Source organism: Aquarana catesbeiana, linkage group LG01 (genome assembly GCF_042186555.1).
Source record: "Aquarana catesbeiana isolate 2022-GZ linkage group LG01, ASM4218655v1, whole genome shotgun sequence".
Taxonomy (NCBI): domain Eukaryota; kingdom Metazoa; phylum Chordata; class Amphibia; order Anura; family Ranidae; genus Aquarana; species Aquarana catesbeiana.
This window is the reverse complement of record NC_133324.1, coordinates 667342553-667363151: the sequence shown is the minus strand read 5'-3', so window position 1 is coordinate 667363151 and position 20599 is coordinate 667342553.

Here is a 20599-nt window from a genome sequence, read left to right as displayed (position 1 = left end):
CCGAGGTCGAGAAAAAATATAGAGCTGCACTGCATCCAACCCCGCCCCGCCCCTAGCCTGCTCTGGTGAAGGGGGCGGGCCCCATGCATAATAGCACTGTGTGTGTGTGTGTGGAGATTGAGGAAAAACATAGAGCTTCACCCACCCATCATATGTAGCCACTGTGCCAATCAAACGCAGCCACTTGTGCCCCATCATATGCAGCCACATGTGCCAATCAAACGCAGCCACTTGTGCCAACCATATGCAACCACTTATGCCAATCATATGCAGCCGCTGTGCCCCATCATGTGCAGCCACTTATGCCAATCAGATGCAGCCACTTGTGCCAATCAAATGCAGCCACTGTGCCCATCATATGCAGCCACTGTGCCCATCATATGCAGCTACTTGTGCCAAACGCAGCCACTGTGCCCAATATATGCAGCCACTTGTGCCAATCAAATGTAGCCACTGTGCCCCATCAAATGCAGCCACTGTGCCCATCATATGCAGCCACTGTGCCCATCATATGCAGCTACTTGTGCCAATCAAACGCAGCCACTTGTGCCAATCATATGCCGCCACTTGTGCCAATCATATGCCGCCACTTGTGCCAATCAAACGCAGCCACTTGTGCCAATCAAACGCAGCCACTGTGCCCCATCATATGCAGCTACTTGTGCCAATCATATGCAGGCCACTTGTGCCAATGAAACACAGCCACTTGTGCCAATCATGTGCAGCCACTTGTGCCAATGAAACAGCCACTTGTGCCAATCATGTGCAGCCACTTGTGCCAATCAAATGCAGCCACTGTGCCCCATCATATGCAGCCACTGTACCCCATCATATGCAGCCACTTGTGCCAAACAAATGCAGCCACTGTGCCCATCATATGCAGTTACTTGTGCCAAACAAATGCAGCCACTTGTGCCAATCATATGCAGCCACTGTGCCCCATCAAATGCAGCCACTGTGCCCATTAAATGCAGCCACTGTGCCCATCATATGCAGCCACTTGTGCCAATCAAATGCTGCCACTGAACCATCATATGCAGAAACTGTGCCCCATCATATGCAGCCACTTGTGCCAATCAAATGCAGCCACTGTGCCCAGTATATGCAGCCACTTGTGCCAATCAAATGCAGTCACTTGTGCCAATTAAATGGAGCCACTGTGCCCCATCATATGCAGCCACTTGTGCCTGTTAAATGCAGCCACTTGTGCCTGTCAAATGCAGCCACTTGTGCCCAGTATATGTAGCCACTTGTGCCCATAAAATGCAGCCACTTGTGCCCATCATATGCAGCCATTTGTGCCTGTCAGATGCAGCCACTTGTGCCCATCAAATGCAGCCACGTGTGCCCATCAAATGCAGCCAGGCGCTTCCCCAGTATATGCAACCACTTGTGCCCATCAATTGCAGCCACTTGTGTCCATCAAATGCACCCAGGCGCGTCCCCTCGGCTCGGCTTTCTCTTCACTAACACCTCCCCCCCCCCCCGTGCGCGGCCAGTCCGGCGGCACTTACCGAGTGATGGGGCTTCTTCCTCCTCTTCTGTAGCGGCGGCTGCGGCAACTGTGTCTGCTCGGCTCCTCAGTCTTCCGCCGCCGTGTCTTCTCTCCCGCCAAAGCCTTAGGCATCCAATAGGATCGCCTAACGCTTTGGCCAATTGGGAGACAAGTCTCACTGACCTGCCTGCTGATTGGCAGGGAGGAACGTTAGTGTGAAAATAGTGAATATTCGTTCGCTATGCCACACAACAGGGAGGGATCGGGATGCAGTGCTCTGCGCCCCGATCCCACCCTATTTTGAAGCCTATTAGAGCCTCTGGTTCTAATCACGTGCTTCAAAATACACCCCCCTAGCTATCCCCGCCGTAGTATTTCATGTGTCCGGCGTCCTGAAAGGGGCCGGGCACATGAATAGGGAGGGCGGCAGAGGTGATAGAAGGGGCGGCGCCTGTGCGCCCACAATGCACGGGCCGCCACTGGTCTTTGATCTCTGTCAAGTGCTGGGGGCTGGATCACCTCCGCTGCTTTTCCTCCAATCAGGGGCCAAAGAAGCTAAGTGCAAGTTTACCTGTAGCTCTCACTTTGGAGACTTGTACACCATCATCATGGCGACCCAGGACGGTGGGTACTGGGTCCCCTGAGGCAGAGCACATGTGTGAGCCGCTTTGGGGTCACTGGTGGCTTAGGGAAAAGGAGAGGGCCTCTGGGTGGACGTGGAAGAAGGAGATTGCTCCTGGGTGGACGTGGGAGAAGGAGAGTGCTCCTGGGTGGACGTGGGAGAAGGAGAGTGCTCCTGGGTGGACGTGTGAGAAGGAGAATGCTCCTGGGTGGACGTGTGAGAAGGAGAGGGCTCCTGGGTGGACGTGGGAGAAGGAGAGGGCTCCTGGGTGGACGTGGGAGAAGGAGAGGGCTCCTGGGTGGATGTGGGAGAAGGAGAGTGCTTTTGGGTCACCAGTGGAGAAGAGAGAGCCCCTGGGTAGCCGGTAGAGAAGGAGAGGGCCCCTGGGTGGCCGGTGGAGAAGAAAAGAGCCCCTGGGTGGCCAGTGGAGAAGGAGAGAGCACCTGGGTGTTTGGAAGAGGAGAGGGCCCCTGGGTGGCCATTTATTCAACAAGAGGGCCCCTGGGAAGAGGGCCCCTTGGGTGGCCATGGGAGGAGGAGAGGGCCCCTGGGTGGCCATTTAGTGAAGAAGAGGGCCCCTGGGTGGCCAGGGGAGAAGGAGAGGGCACCTGGGTGGTTGGCAGAGAAGGAGTGGGCCCCTGGCTGTTTGAAGAAGAAGGAGATGGCCCCAGGGTTGGCCAAAATTGGAAGAGCTGGTCCTTGGGTGGTTGGAGGAGGAGAGGGTGCCACCCTTCTCCCCTGAGGATGGGGACACCCTTCTCTCCCCCGGAGGACAAAGGACACCCTTCTCCCCCGGAGGACAGAGGACACACTTCTCCCCTGGAGGACAGAGGACACCCTTCCCCCCCCAGAGGACTTGGTAGCTGACTTTATCAAGCAATGTGAAGACAACAGTCTGCCATGAGCAGTATTGACATAAGGGTTGGCTGTCATTGATTGGGTGACATCAGACATCACTAGGAAAGATTGTGTTGGCTAAGTCTGTAAACATCTGATCAGCCTTGGCTCTTCAACTTGGATGAAAAGAAGCGATGGCAGGGTCAGATGACAAGAATGTGAATTAGAAGTGATGATTTCTGTGCCTGGGTGTTTGTGTCTAACAATCTACATAATGTGTAAAGTGAGAGCAGCAACATAAGTGTTTATTGTCCATCAGAACATCTCCACATATATGAGACTCGATGTCAGAGAAGAAATTAATTTAATTTAATTTCACAACTTACTGAGACACAACTGAGCGAGGCGTTGCTACAGGAGCGGCGCCTATAAGTACAGTCCTTGATAGTTGTGTAAGGAAAGCACACAGAGGGGTTAGTTCTGATAAGAGCTGTCACAGGAGGGTCCTCACACAATACACATGGCAGGCAGGGCGGTGAGGTTGGCACACTCAGGGTGATCAGGCAGGGTGGTGAGGTTGACACACAGGGTGATCAGGCAGGGCGGTGATGTTGGCACACTTAGGGTGATCAGGTTCCTGTTCTTAGGGGAGGTGGGGTCCTGGTCCCCAGGGGAGATGGGGTCCCTAGGTGAGATGTGCCCGGCCCCTTTCAGGACGCCGGACACATGAATTACTATGGTGGGGATAGGCACATGATTAGAGCCAGAGGCTCTAATAGGCTTCAAAATAGGGTGGGCTCAGGGCGCAGAGCACTGCGTCCCGATCCCACCCTGTTGTGTGGCATAGCGACTGAATTTTTCGCTATTTTCACACTAACGTTCCTCCCTGCCAATCAGCAGGCAGGTCAGTGAGACCTGTCTCCCAATTGGCCAAAGCATTAGGCGATCCTATTGGATGCCTAACTCTTTGGCGGAAGAGGAGACACGGCGGAGGAAGACTGAGGAGCCCAGCGGACACAGGAGGCGCAGCCGCCGCTACAGAAGAGTAGGAGGAAGCTCCGTCACTCGGTAAGTGCCACCGGACTGGCTGCACATGGGGGGGTTAGTGAAGTGACAGCCGGGCTGGGGGGGACGTGCCTGGCTGCATTTGATGGACACAAGTGGCTGCATTTGATGGGCACAAGTGGCTGCATATACTGGGGACGCGCCTGGCTGCATTTGATGGGCACAAGTGGTTGCATTTGATGGGCACAAATGGCTGCATATGATGGGCACAAATGGCTGCATATGATGGGCACAAATGGCTGCATATGATGGGCACAAGTGGCTACAATTTATGGGCACAAGTGGCTACATATACTGGGCACAAGTGGCTGCATTTGATTGGCACAAGTGGCTGCATATGATAGGGCACAGTAGCTGCATATGATGGGCATAGTGGCGGCAGATGATGGGGCACAGTGGATGGATATGATGGGGCACATTGGTTGCATTTGATTGGCACAAGTGACTGCATTTGATTGGCACAAGTGGCTGCATATACTGGGCACAATGGCTGCATTTTGTTATACCTGAAGGGCTCCACATGTACTGTAACTTTAAGGCTAGATCCACCCAGGAGTGATGACAAGGGTCAAGGGGTATAGTAGCCATCTTAGAGACATGTAAGGAAGCATAATAAGATTGTTGGAGTGTACAGTGAGTACTGAAATAAACATCAGTTCCAGACCAGAGTCTTGTGTCTCACAACTCAGAGGATATAACACATTTGATTGGCACAAGTGGCTGCATATGATTGGGCACAATGGCTGCGTTTGATTGGCACAAGTGGCTGCATATGATGGAGCACAGTGGCTTCATTTGATTGGCACAAGTGGCTGTATATGATGGTTCACAGTGGCTGCATTTGATTGGCACAGTGGCTGCATATGATGGGGCACAGTGGCTGCATTTGATTAGCACAAGTAGCTGCATATGATGGGCACAGTGGCTGCATATGATGGGCACAGTGGCTGCATTTGATTGGTACAAGTGGCTGGCTGCATATGATGGGGCACAATGGCTGCATTTGATTGGCACAAGTGGCTGCATATGATTGGCACAAGTGGCTGCATATGATTGGCACAAGTGGCTGCATATGATTGGCACAAGTGGCTGCATATGATTGGCACAAGTGGCTGCATTTGATTGGCACAAGTGGCTGCATTTGATTGGCACAAGTGGCTGCATATGATGGGGCACAAGTGGCTGCGTTTGATTGGCACAAGTGGCTGCATATGATGGGCACAGTGGCTGCATTTGATTGGCACAAGTGTCTGCATATGATGGGCGCAGTGACTGCATATGATGGGGCGCAGTGGATGCATATGATGCGGCACAGTGGCTGCATTTGATTGGCACAAGTGGCTGCATATACTGGGCACAGTGGCTGCATTTGCATGGCACAAGTGGCTGCATATGATGGGCACAAGTGGCTGCGTTTGATTGGCACAAGTGGCTGCATATGATGGGCACAGTGGCTGCATATGATGGGCACAGTGGCTGCATATGATGGACACAGTGGCTGCATATGATGGGGCACAGTGGATGCATATGATGCGGCACAGTGGATGCATATGATGCGGCACAGTGGATGCATATGATGCGGCACAGTGGATGCATATGATGCGGCACAGTGGATGCATATGATGGGGCACAGTGGCTACATTTGATTGGCACAAGTGGCTGCATATATTGGGCACAGTGGCTGCGTTTGGCACAAGTAGCTGCATATGATGGGCACAGTGGCTGCATTTGATTGGCACAAGTGGCTGCATATGATGGGGCACAGTGTCTGTATTTGATTGGCACAGGTGGGTGCATATGATTGGCACAAATGGCTGCGTTTGATTGGCACAAGTGGCTGCATATGATGGAGCACAGTGGCTTCATTTGATTGGCACAAGTGGCTGCGTATGATGGGCACAGTGGCTGCCTTTGATGGGCGCAGTGGCTGCATATGATGGGGCACAGTGGATGCATTAGATTAGCACAAGTAGCTGCATATGATGGGCACAAGTGGCTGCATTTGATTGGTACAAGTGGCTGCATATGATGGGGCACAATGGCTGCATTTGATTGGCACAAGTGGCTGCGTTTGATTGGCACAAGTGGCTGCGTTTGATTGGCACAAGTGGCTGCATATGATTGGCACAAGTGGCTGCATATGATGGGGCACAAGTGGCTGCATATGATGGGGCACAAGTGGCTGCATATGATGGGGCACAAGTGGCTGCATATGATGGGCACAGTGGCTGCATTTGATTGGCACAAGTGTCTGCATATGATGGGCGCAGTGACTGCATATGATGGGGCGCAGTGGATGCATATGATGCGGCACAGTGGCTGCATTTGATTGGCACAAGTGGCTGCATTTGATTGGCACAAGTGGCTGCATTTGATTGGCACAAGTGGCTGCATTTGCATGGCACAAGTGGCTGCATATGATGGGCACAATTGGCTGCGTTTGATTGGCACAAGTGGCTGCATATGATGGGGCACAGTGGATGCATATGATGCGGCACAGTGGCTGCATTTGATTGGCACAAGTAGCTGCATTTGATTGGCACAAGTGGCTGCATTTGATTGGCACAAGTGGCTGCATCTGATGGGCACAAGTAGCTGCATATGATTGGCACAAGTGGCTGCATATGATTGGCACAAGTGGCTGCGTTTGATTGGCACAAGTGGCTGCATATGATGGACACAGTGGCTGCATTAGATTGGCACAAGTGTCTGCATAGGATGGGCACAGTGATTGCATATGATGGGCACAGTGGCTGCATATGATGGGGCGCAGTGGAAGCATATGATGCGGCACAGTGGCTGCATTTGATTGGCACAAGTGGCTGCATATACTGGGCACAGTGGCTGCATTTGCATGGCACAAGTGGCTGCATATGATGGGCACAAGTGGCTGCGTTTGATTGGCACAAGTGGCTGCATATGATGGGCACAGTGGCTGCATATGATGGGGCACAGTGGATGCATATGATGCGCCACAGTGGCTGCATTTGATTGGCTCAAGTGGCTGCATTTGATTGGCACAAGTGGCTGCATATATTGGGCACAGTGGCTGCATTTGATTGGCACAAGTGGCTGCATATGATGGGCACAAGTGGCTGCGTTTGATTGGTACAAGTGGCTGCATATGATGGGGCACAGTGGCTGCATATGATGGGGGGCGTGTTTTTTCTCGACCTCCCCATACACACACACAGTGCTGTTGTGCACGGGGCCCGCCCCCCTTCACCAGAGCAGGCTAGGGACGGGGCAGGGCTGGATGTGGTGCTGCTCTATATTTTTTCTTGACCTCGGTCCCACTGATATACACAGTGCTAGCAAGGGGGCTCACTCCCCTTCTCCAGAGCAGGCTAGGGGCATGTCAGGGGCGGGGCTGGAGGCGCTGCTGCCGATAATGTAATTAAGGAACTCGCACCGCCTCTGCCCGCCCGCTCGAGTCTAAAATTTTCCTAAGCTGAAAAGGGGAGTCAGTTTTTTACAACACCTGAATAAGCGCTCAGCTGATGTTGGGGCGGGGCAAGTGTTAAAGCGGCCGCTGCACAGAGCTCCGAAGGGACAGCACGTTATGCCATTCCTTCAGAGTGCATGCGCCGGGGTTCCACCTGCTGGATGCAGTGTGAATATCCCCTAAATGGTGCACGTTCAGGAGATATTCACTGTACTTACAGGGAAGCCTTAAGAGAAAATGGTACTGGTGGCTGTGGCATGGCAAATGGAAAACAGAGCTGTCATCTCTGAAACAATGTTAACAGAGTAGTAAGTTTGCCATAATGTGCAAATATGCTGTGTACAATATATTGTAATTCACATTACCAGTGTAGTCGTTAAAGATAAACCATAATGTATTTTGTATGTCGACACACTTTGAGTTTTTATTGTAAAGTTTACTTTAAAGTTGTTTTTTTTTATTTTGGTTTGCCTTTCATTTATTTACTTAGCTTCTGTTTCAAATCATTTTCATAAGGGGATCTCTTGAAAATATTTGCATATCTCCCCATCCTCCTCCAGTGTCTATATATGTATATTTAACCACCTCAATACAGTGCATTTTCGCCCCCTTCCTGCCCAAGCCATTTTTCAGCTTTCAGCGCTGTCACATTTTGAATGACAATTGCGCGGTCATACAACACTGTACCCAAATGAAATTGTTATCATTTTTTCCCCACAAATAGAGTTTTCTTTTAGTGGTATTTGATCACCTCTGCGGTTTTTATTTTTTGCGCTATAAACAAAAGAAGAGTGACAAGTTTTAAAAAAAACACAATCATTTTTACCTTTTGCGATAATAAATATCCAATTTTTTTTTCTTTAAAACAAATTTTTTCTCAGTTTAGGCCGATATGTATTCTTGTACATATTTTTGGTAAAAAAAAAAAAATCGCAATAAGCGTATATAGATTGGTTTGCGCAAAAGTTATAGCGTCTACAAAATAGGGGATAGATTTATAAAATTTTTATTTTTTTTAAATTTTTTTACTAGTAATGGTGGCGATCTGCGATTTTTATCGTGACTGCGATATTGCGGCGGACACATCGGACACTTTTGACACATATTTGGGACCATTCACATTTATACAGCGATCCGTGCTATAAAAATGCATTGATTACTGTATAAATGTGACAGGCAGGGAAGGGGTTAACACTAGGTGGTGATTGAGGGGTTAACTGTGTTGCTAGGGAGTGATTCTAACTGTAGGGGGCGGGGACTCACTAGGGGAGGAGACCGATCGGTGTTCCTCTGTACTGGGAACACACCATCGGTCTCCTCTCCTCTGACAAGACCGTGGATCTGGGTGTTTACACACCCAGATCCACGGTCCTGCTGTGTTACCGGTAATCGCAGGTGCCCGGCGGACATCGCGGCCGCCGGGCACGCGCACCGGGTGCCTAGTGACACGGCGCGTGATCGCCGGCGGCGGCGCGCGCCCCCTGGTGGCCTAGGAAAGCGAGGGCGTCATATGACGCCCGCCCGCCACGAGAGCTGCGCCGCCTGGCCGTCAATTGACGGCCGGCGGTCGGCAATCAGTTAAAGTGAGATAAAACTTGACAAACAGAGAAAAACTTTGTCAAATCCTCCCCCTTGCTGTGAGGGACAGGTGATTTATATTTCGTGCACTAGCCTAAGAGACATGCAGTATTTTTTAATTCCCTCCCACTCCTTTCTTCAGCAGCTCTGCAAGGATTGGCTGTTCCACAACTCACCATGATTTGGCATGCTGAAGTCATGTGGTTACTTTCCTGTCTTTTCAGTGGATGTTAGAGATCATAGCAGAAGTTCAGTGTAAGAAACACACTGCAGAAAATGCATATTGACAAGGGGAGCGTAGAGGTGGGCGGGGAGTCTACTGACATCACGACTCCACCCACCGAGCTCCAGACAACAGACCCACCCACAGAATATGCAGTTTTTTGGCTCTCATAACAGAGGGGAGACATTTGCCAGGTAAAGATACATGCAGGAGCAGTGGCGTAGCGTGGGTTGTCAGCACCCGGGCAAGGCAAGTAATTTGCGCCCCCTAACCTGTGGACTTTTAGCACCTAAGAAGGATGGCTCAGGGACTGCTCTGCTGCTGCTTACGTGCTGTGGCTGTTGAAACACAAAGGGTTTCCCCACTCACAGCCTGAGCCTCTGATTGGCTGCCTAATAATAACCCAGATTTAAGGGTTGTGCATAATATTTAGTGCTAGACATGATACAGGAGATGGTCAGAGACTGCAGACATGATACAGGAGATGGTCAGAGACTGCAGACATAGTACAGGAGATGATCAGAGATGATCAGAGACTGTAGACATAGTACAGGAGATGGTCAGAGACTGCAGACATAGTACAGGAGATGATCAGAGACTGCAGACATAGTACAGGGATGATCAGAGACTGCAGACATAACACAGGAGATGATCAGAGACTGCAGACATACAACAGGAGATGATCAGAGACTCCAGACATGGTACAGGAGATGATCAGAGACTGCAGACATAGTACAGGAGATGATCAGAGACTGCAGACATAATACAGGAGATGGTCAGAGACTGCAGACATGATACAGGACATGGTCAGAGACTGCAGACATGATACAGGAGATGGCCAGAGACTGCAGACATGATACAGGAGATGGCCAGAGACTGCAGACATGATACAGGAGATGGTCAGAGACTGCAGACATAATACAGGAGATGGCCAGAGACTGCAGACATGATACAGGAGATGGTAGAGACTGCTGACATGCTACAGGAGATACAGTGAAAGACTGCAGACATACTATATGCAGGGCTATTTTCCTCAGATAATAGGTGCAGGAACTTAACCATGCCGCAACCACCACCTAACAGTGGGAAAGTCTTAATGGGGCATTGTTAAATACCACTTATGCATTCTGCACAGAGTGAAGAGTTCAGGAGTTTGCTACGTACAGAATGCAAAGATCAGGAGTGTGCTATATACAAAATGCAAAGATCAAGATTGTACTACGTGCAGAGTTCATGATTGTGCTACGTACAGATTGCAGGGATCAGGAATGCATACCTCACAGGACAGTTTACCACCCCCCTTCCAGTACAGAGCTCTCCTTCCACTCCCAAATCATCTCTTCCCCACCAAAAGCAACTACAACTTACAGTATAGGAGTGCAATGTTAAGTGGAGAGAGAGGTCATTAGTGCAAAGAGAGGGGATAGGGGATGACATTGGTGCTAAGTTAATGGGGCATTGGTGCTAAATGGGGGGGGGGGGGCAATGTGCTAATTTCTAACTTGGGGGAGAGTGTGAACATTGTTGCTAAGTGGGGGGGAAATGAGGGACATTTGGAATAAGTGGGAGAAGCGGAACATTGGGGATGCGTAAACGAGGAAGGGGGACATTGGGGATAAGTGGGGGATATATGGGAGGAGAGGAGGGACATTTGGGATAAGTGGGGGAAAGGAGGGACATTGGGGATAAGCGGGTGGAGAGGAGGGACATTTTGGATAAGTGGGGGGAGAGGAGGGACATTGGGGATAAGTGGGGGGAGAGGAGGGACATTGGGGATAAGTGGGGGGAGAGGTGGGATATTGGGATAAGTGGGGGGAGAGGAGGGACATTGGGGATAAGTGAGGGGCGAGGTGGGATATTGGGATAAGTGGGGGGAGAGGAGGGACATTGGGGATAAGTGGGAGGAGAGGTGGGACATTGGGGATAAGTGGGAGGAGAGGTGGGACATTGGGATAAGTGGGAGGAGAGGTGGGACATTGGGGATAAGTGGGAGGAGAGGTGGGACATTGGGGATAAGTGGGAGGAGAGGTGGGACATTGGGATAAGTGGGAGGAGAGGTGGGACATTGGGATAAGTGGGGGGAGAGGAGGGACATTGGGGATAAGTGGGAGGAGAGGTGGGACATTGGGATAAGTGGGGGGAGAGGAGGGACATTGGGGATAAGTGGGAGGAGAGGTGGGACATTGGGGATAAGTGGGAGGAGAGGTGGGACATTGGGATAAGTGGGGGGAGAGGAGGGACATTGGGGATAAGTGGGAGGAGAGGAGGGACATTGGGATAAGTGGGGGGAGAGGAGGGACATTGGGGATAAGTGGGAGGAGAGGTGGGACATTGGGGATAAGTGGGAGGAGAGGGTGATGCTCTGTGTATGTGTGTAGCGTAGACTGTGAGTGTAGCTTGTCCTATGTGACTGTGTTAAACATGCTGAGTGTCACATACCACAGTGAGTGACCCAGAGATGTCCATGTCATTACATGTTGGATACAGCAGCACACATGTCCATGGAACAGCAGAGGAGCTCTGAGCAGTATGCTGCATGGACTCATTGGACTGGAAGCAGCTCAGTGTCCCGAGTCTCACAGCCAATAGGAAGCCAGGAAAGTATACATGCACTTCTTGTGAGGAGAGAGGCAGAACTCACAGTGCTGGCTTTGCCTTGGAGAGGATGATTGGCTGCAGTAACGGCTGCTCCCTCGTCTCACCTGCTTTTTTTTTTTTGGCTCACCATCGATCTGACCTCTGTCTGCCACACTCACTGGCTGTCTGCCACAACCAACGGGGAATGATTCAAGTCCCAGATGCTGCGGTCAGGAGGAGAGGAGGAGGAAAAGAAGATAGCAGACGCGGGACTCCAGGAGCATTAAGGACAGGTCAGCTCCATGCCTCACATGACCCCCTTCACCCAATCACAGGGCGCCGGCCGCCCAGCTGACAATAAACATGGCGGCCGGATCGCAGGGGACACAGTAAATAGAAATTAGGATGACAGAGCCAGAGTGACACACACTGACATGGGATTGCGCCCCCCCAAAAGTTGCGCCCGGGGCCTCCGCCCCCCTCACGCTACGCCACTGGGCCCACTACACCACTGTGCCGCCCCACTACACCACTGTGCCCGCCCACTACACCACTGTGCCCGCCCTACTTTAGTATCACTTTAATGCATAGAATGCCCTAAGGTGAAAAATCTTGAGGCTTTAGGCTCCTTTCACAGAAAGTCGCACGACTTTGTTGCGATTTTGACGCGACTTGAAGCAATGCCTGTGTCTATGGACCTCATGTCGGATCAAAGTAGTGCAGGGACTACTTTGAAGTTGCACCGATATGAATGGTGCTCATTGGAACTCGAGGGGTACGACTTGTCATGCGACTTTGAAGTCCCGAGTCGCAGGACAAGTCTCACAAGTGTGAAAGGGGCCTTAGAACCACTTTAAGTAATTAAAAGGTTCTATATTTTTGCATTCTAATTGTATTTATTGTTTGTGGTATACATATCCTTTTGTGAGGTGTCAGAGTTCCGATATGGTAGTTGTATGTTGTAATGGACATAGAGAGGCACACGTGTTCAGTAGCGGTGTGTTCTGAGGAGAACACGTGGTCACATCACATCACCACTTCCTCCTATAACCAGCACTTTCACCTTCACTTCCTGTGTGCATTGCTCTCTTCCTTATGTGCCAATACACAGGAGGCAGACAGGCAGGGGGAAGGTATTTCCTGCTGCACACACTGCTATACGGAGCGGTGTCACACGTTGGATTCCCCCTGAGAGTGATGGATCATACAACACAGTGGCGTTACTATGGGGGTGCGGGGGGGGGCGGCCCGCACCAGGTGACACCCGCCAGAGGGGTGACACCGGGGCCACCGCTAAACACTGTACTGTATTGCTTTGTATTACTGTATTGTAGCGCAGCGGTGCGAGCACGGCATCCAGCCGTGAGGGGTAGGCTGCCTGTAACACTCCTCACTCAGTCTAATATCCCCAAGTGAGCCGAAGTTGGTGGGCGGAGCTGGGGGTGTGGCTGCCTCCTCCACTCCTCCCACAGACTCCTTCACTATGGCTGATCCCGCAGCTGAAGCACATAGAGGCGAGGACACAGTAGCCCCGCCTGAGTCTTCATCTGCAGGCATGAGGCATGCTATGTACAGTAAGTTACTCAGCACACTGCACAGTGTCACTACATAGAGTTATACCTGCCCTATACCACCCCAGCCTGCCCTGTACCACCCCAGCTTGCCCTGTACCACCCCAGCCTGCCCTGTACCACCCCAACCTGTACCACCCCAGCTTGCCCTGTACCACCCCAGCTTGCCCTGTACCACCCCAGCTTGCCCTGTACCACCCCAGCCTGCCCTGTACCCCCCCCGGCCTGCCCTGTACCACCCCGACCTGCTTGTACCACCCCAGCTTGCCCTGTACCACCCCAGCCTGCCCTATACCACCCCAGGCCGCCCTGTGCCACCCCAACCTGCCCTATATCATCCTAACTTGTCCTGTGCCACCCCAACCTGCCCTGTACTAGCCCAACATGCCCTATACCACCTTAACCTGCCCTGTGCCACCCCAGCCTGCCCTGTCCCACCCCAACCTGCCCTGTGCCACCCCAGCCTGCCCTGTGCCACCCCAACCTGCCCTGTGCCACCCCAACATGCCCTATACCACCTTAACCTGCCCTGTGCCACCCCAACCTGCCCTATACCACCCCAACCTGTACCACCCCAACCTGCCCTGTGCCACCCCAACCTGCCCAATACCACCCCAACCTGCCCTGTGCCACCCCAACCTGCCCTGTACTACCCCAACATGCCCTATACCACCTTAACCTGCCCTGTAACATCCTAACCTGCCATATACTACCTCAACCTGCCACTATACCACCCTATACTATCATTTACAGGGGCTGGTTTGGGGTGCGCCCCATGACCGTGCTCTGCCTGCATGGTGCTGGACAGGAGGGGGGGGTGACACCATGTTTTACTGCACCAGGTGACACCAACCATAGTGACGCCACTGATACAACATACACTTAGTTATGAGGACTTGATCAGGGTTTCTTCTACTTGTTATCACTGACAAAGCAAAGACTTTATTATAAAAAAGGGGGCGGGGTTGTGTGAGAAGACGTTGTGGTGATTTACATGACACGGGGAAGTTGGGATGTTCTGAGGTTTTTTTTATGTCGGGATAGCGATTTAATGGTGAATTGTGCGTCTCCGCCCCTCCAGGTGATCTCTTGTCCCGTACACTGTGTGTCTCCGCCCCTCTAGGTGATCTCTTGTCCCGTACATTGTGTGTCTCCGCCCCTCTAGGTGATCTCTTTCCCTGTACATTGTGTGTCTCCGCCCCTCTAGGTGATCTCTTGCCCCGTACACTGTGTGTCTCCGCCCCTCTAGGTGATCTCTTGTCCCATACATTGTGTGTCTCCGCCCCTCTAGGTGATCTCTTGCCCCGTACACTGTGTGTCTCCGCCCCTCTAGGTGATCTCTTCTCCCGTACATTGTGTGTCTCCGCCCCTCTAGGTGATCTCTTGCCCTGTACATTGTGTGTCTCCGCCCCTCTAGGTGATCTCTTGCCCCGTACACTGTGTGTCTCCGCCCCTCTAGGTGATCTCTTGCCCCGTACATTGTGTGTCTCCGCCCCTCTAGGTGATCTCTTGCCCCATACATTGTGTCTCCGCCCCTCTAGGTGATCTCTTGTCCCATACATTGTGTGTCTCCGCCCCTCTAGGTGATCTCTTGTCCCATACATTGTGTGTCTCCGCCCCTCTAGGTGAACTCTTACCCCATACATTGTGTCTCTGCCCCTCTAGGTGATCTCTTGCCCCATACATTGTGTGTCTCCGCCCCTCTAGGTGATCTCTTGCCCCATACATTGTATGTATCCGCCCCTCTAGGTGATCTCTTGCCCCATACATTGTGTCTCCGCCCCTCTAGATGATCTCTTGTCCCGTACATTGTGTGTCTCCGCCCCTGCAGGTGATCTCTTGCCCCATACATTGTGTGTCCCTGCCCCTCCAGGTGATCTCTTGCCCCATACATTGTGTGTCCCTGCCCCTCCAGGTGATCTCTTGCCCCATACATTGTGTGTCTCCGCCCCTCTAGGTGATCTCTTGTCCCGTACATTGTGTGTCTCCGCCCCTGCAGGTGATCTCTTGTCCCGTACATTGTGTGTCTCTGCCCCTCCAGGTGATCTCTTGTCCCTTACACTGTGTGTCTCCGCCCCTCCATGATGATGTCTCTACTAAAGTTTCTCTTTCTCTTCTCTTCTCCCCTGCAGGTGGTAAACTTGCAGTACAGTGAAGTCCAGGACCGGGTCATGCTCACCGGCCGTCACATGGTGCGGGACGTCAGCTGCAAAAACTGCAACAGCAAGCTGGGCTGGATCTATGAATTTGCCACGGAGGACAGCCAGCGCTACAAAGAGGGGCGTGTCATCCTGGAGTGCGCTCTGGTGCGGGAGAGCGAAGGCTTCGAGGAACACGTCCCGTCCGACAATTCCTGAACTCCATCATTCCATTTCCACGTCAAACTCTCTACGACGTCTTTGCATACAATGTTACCTTCGTCTCCAAGTCGCATTGATAAGATGGAGGAACTGAGAAAGGCCTGCTCAATTATTTCACGTTTTAAGTTATCTGCCACCTCCAGCAAATCTTTCTACGAATGCTGACAGTTTGATTTCACCCCAATAACCCCCCCGAGGGGGAGGGGGGCCCTCACCCCCTCTCTGCCAATCTGGCAAATGCCTTATATTATCGATTGTTTGCTCCGATTCTGGACACTCCGTAATTCAGAAACATTAGGGGTGCACCGAATGGAAATTTGAGTGCCGAAACTGAAAATGACATTTTAAAAAAATATTCATATTTTTATATACAATTGTATTATATTTGAATTATTACATTTAATTGAGGAAATTAATGTGAATTTATTGTTGGCCATTATTGGCACCTTTTAGTGCAAAAAAAGCTCAGGAAAAATGCAGTCTCTGACCGTCTCTTGTATCATGTCCTCATTCTCTGACTGTCTCTTGTATCATGTCCTCACGCTCTGACCGTCTCTTGTATCATGTCCTTACGCTCTGACCGTCTCTTGCATCATGTCCTCGGTCTCTGACCGTCTCTTGCATCATGTCCTCGGTCTCTGACCGTCTCTTGCATCATGTCCTCGGTCTCTGACCGTCTCTTGCATCATGTCCTCGGTCTCTGACCATCTCTTGTATCATGTCCTCACGCTCTGACTGTCTCTTGTATTATGTCCTCACGCTCTGACCGTCTCTTGTATCATGTCCTCATGCTCTGACCGTCGCTTGTATCATGTCCTCAGTCTGACCATCTCTTGTATCATGTCCTCACGCTCTGACTGTCTCTTGTATCATGTCTGCAGCCTTAGGCCTCATGTACACTGCTGTTGGTAAACGATTGTTCAGAGGTAGTTGGATGCTTTTTTTCAGCTGCCCCTGAACTCCTCCAGTGTTCTCTTATGTGTACACAGGTTTGTTTAATGTCGTTTTTAGGCAGTTGCGTTTAGAGGCTTTTCTTTGAAGACAAAAAAATAATTTTAGACGCCGAAGTTTCCGATGTTTCAGACACTAAACGTGGTAGCTCACGTGTCGTTTACAGCCTTTTTTTTTTTTTTTATATTTAAAAAAAAAAAAAAAAAAAAAAAAAAAAAAAATTCATTTTTGCCTAACGCTTCTAAACGTAAACGCGGAAAAACGGATGTTTTAAACGTGGGTTACTATCTGTCAAGTTAAATCGTTCAGGAGAGGTTGTAAAAATGTCCCGTGTACATGAAGCCTATCAGTGTCCGGATCACACAGAGCGCCGATCTCCCGCTGTGTCCCGGGGCTGGGTTGGAATTCCTCGGGCCGCATTAACAAAGCCCCGCCTCCTATGATGGACGTCACACTGCTTCAACTTCCCGCCACTGGATCAGTGTTCTGTCTATCACAGGGGGCTACCGAATGATTTAGCTCAGTGACACAGAGAGAGATCGCCGCTCTGCGTGACAAGGAGGGAGGGCTCTCACTGGGGATGACACCCCCGCCATGTGCGCCCCCCAGGACGGACCACCCTGTTTTCGATGCCATTATTGGCACATTTTTTCTTTCGGCCGAATGTAAAAAAAACACCATTTTCAAACAATGTGTTTCAGTGGCCAAAAATTGGGTCCGCCTCTAAAATGTCACTGTCATACCCTCTGCACTCCTCTCCTGTACATACAGTATCTGACAAAAGTAAGTACACCCCTCAGTGACATTTGTGTAAATCTTTTCTTCTATCTTTTCATGTGACAACACTGAAGAAATGACACTTTGCTACAATGTAAAGTAGTGAGTGTACAGCTTGTGTAACAGTGTAAATTTGCTGTCCCCTCAAAATAACTCAACACACAGCCATTAATGTCTAAACCGCTGGCAACAAAAGTCAGTACACCCCTAAGTGAAAATCTCCAAATTGGGCCCAATTAGCCATTTTCCCTCCCCGGTGTCATGGGACTCGTTAGTGTTACAAGGTCTCAGGTGTGAATGTGGAGCAGGTGTGTTAAATTAGGTGCCCCCTCAATATAACTCAACACACAGCCATTAGGGTAAAGGTGATGGACTGGACAAGCATGTCTCCAGACCTAAACCCTATTGATCATCTGTGGGACATCCCCAAACGGAAGGTGCAGGAGCGCAAGGTCTCTAACATCCACCAGCTCTGTGATGTCGTCATGGAGGAGTGGAAGAGGACTCCAGTGGCAACCTGTGAAGCTCTGGTGACCTCCATGCCCAAGAGGGTTAAGGCAGTGCTGGAAAATAATGGTGGCCACACAAAATATTGACACTTTGGGCCCAATTTTCACTTAGGGGTGTACTGACTTTTGTTTCCAGCGGTTTAGACATTAACCACTTGCTTACCGGGCACTTAAACCCCCCTCCTATCCAGACCAATTTTCAGCTTTCGGCGCTGACGCACTTTGAATGACAATTGCGTGGTCATACAACACTGTACCCAAATGAAATTTTTATCATTTTTTCACCACAAATAGAGCTTTCTTTTGGTGGTATTTGATCACCTCTGCGGTTTTTACTTTTTATTAAAAAAATGTAAAAACTGAATTTTTTTTTAAAAAAAAAGTTTATTTTTTTATATTTTGTTTTAAAAAATTTTAAACGGGTAATTTTTCTCCTTCATTGATGTACGCTGATGAGGCGGCAGTGATGGGCACTGATAGGCGGCAGTGATGGGCACTGATGGGTGGCAGTGATGGGCACTGATGGGTGGCAGTGATGGGCACTGATGGGTGGCAGTGATGGGCAGCACTGGCAGGTGGCACTGATTGGCACTACAGGTGGGCATTGATAGGTGGTACTTGTGGGCACTGATAGGTGGTACTTGTGGGCACTGTTAGGTGGCACTGTGGGCACTGTTAGGTGGCACTTTTATTGGGCACTGATGAGGCAGATGTGCCTCTTCCACTTGGGGACCGATGTCCCTCACATCCGATCCGGTGATCGGCTTTTTTTTCTACTCGCGCTGTCAGCGTGAGTAAAAAAAAAAAACGATAACCGATCTTTTGTTTACATCATGTGATCAGCTGTCATTGGCTGACAGCTGATCACATGGTAAGGGGCCGGGACCGGCCCCTTACACAGATCGGTGATCAGCCGAGTCTCAGTGACTCGGTGATCACAACGCACCCGGCGCGCGCCCTGTAGGGCGCGCGCAGGGAGCGTGCACAGGGGAGGACGTCATATGATGCCAAGCGGTTAATGGCTGCGTGTTGAGTTATTTTGAGGGGACAGCAAATTTACACTGTTATACAAGCTGTACACTCACTACTTTACATTGTAGCAAAGTGTCATTTCTTCAGCGTTGTCACATGAAAAGATAGAAGAAAAGATTTACACACATGTGACTGAGGGGTGTACTTACTTTTGTCAGATGCTGTATATATACTGTACACTCACCGGCCACTTTATTATTTCCCCCTTGCTAGTAGCGGGTCGGACCCCCTTTATTAGATCCCCCATAGAAATCCGGGGTACGGTACCCCACACATCACGGGGTGCTTCATAAATCTCCCTATAAATCCTGTGCTGGACCGACACCAATTATTCCCATCACAATGACGATGATAAACGATTATTGATTGAATGGATTCTATGATGAAATATTGGAAATCAAACCATTTTGTTTTTTTACTTCTAAATACCCCCCCCCCAGTGATCATTACACCCCTCCTCCCCCCAGTGATCATTACACCCCCCCTCCCCCAGTGATCATTACACCCCCCTCCCCCAGTGATCATTACACCCCTCCTCCCCCCAGTGATCATTACACCCCCCCTTCCCCCCCAGTGATTATACAGACAGATGTAGCTTTCTTATGGGGGGTGTAATAAAGTGACATTTATTATATGGAGGGGTGATTGATAGTTCTATTGACAATCATGAGGTGTGTATGGTGAGGAATGGTCGGGTAATGGATATATACTATATACCAGAAATAAACAATATAAAGAACAGTGTAGCGCTGGACTAGTAAAGAAGAGCACCTATGTTGGTATATGTAAATAAATGTGTCAGGACCCACAGAATTATCATGGGTCAGTAAATAATATAAAACAATAAATCAGTGTAGCACTAGTTTAAAGTAATAAAGTGCACATATATGTGATAGGGTTTCTAGGGGGATAGGGGGACCCTGAAGAAACCCATGTCACAAGTGGGTGAAACATGTTGGTGTGTGCGCGCCTACACATGCTCTCTGCCGGTAGCCAACTTGGGCTTTTCATCACTCTTTAGCCCTCATCCTATCTCCGCAAACTGGAAATCCACAAACAACCGAAAACTGGAAGTAAATGGGCAGGCGGCCCCATGCTGGTTTTGAGTGGATAATATCCTGTGCGTGTCACCAGGACTAGGAATACAGAGATTTGCATCCTGCATACCTGTGGACCCCTGCAAAGGACTCTGGATTCACCACCTTGTCTCTGCAATTTAGGACCAATCTAATATCGTCTAAACAGATTTGTGGCTTATTCATGCCTGGCCCTTTCGGGAAGGAGTATTAAAGGAATCCATGGGAGCACCTCTTCCATATCGGAGTCCCCGTTGCTGAGGACCATTTGTTTGGTGAGGAGAGCGGGAGAACAGTCCAGGGAACACATCATCCTCAGATACATCCACTACTAAGCCTGTTTTGACCCCCCTGAGTAAGGGCGGTCACAGGCTTTCTGGTAAGCCTTTAATTTTACCATCTGGTGGCGGGCTGCACTAAAGGTGGATCATGCAACCCTGAACTCTGCAATAGCTTTTTCTGGATTTTTTTTTTTGGATTA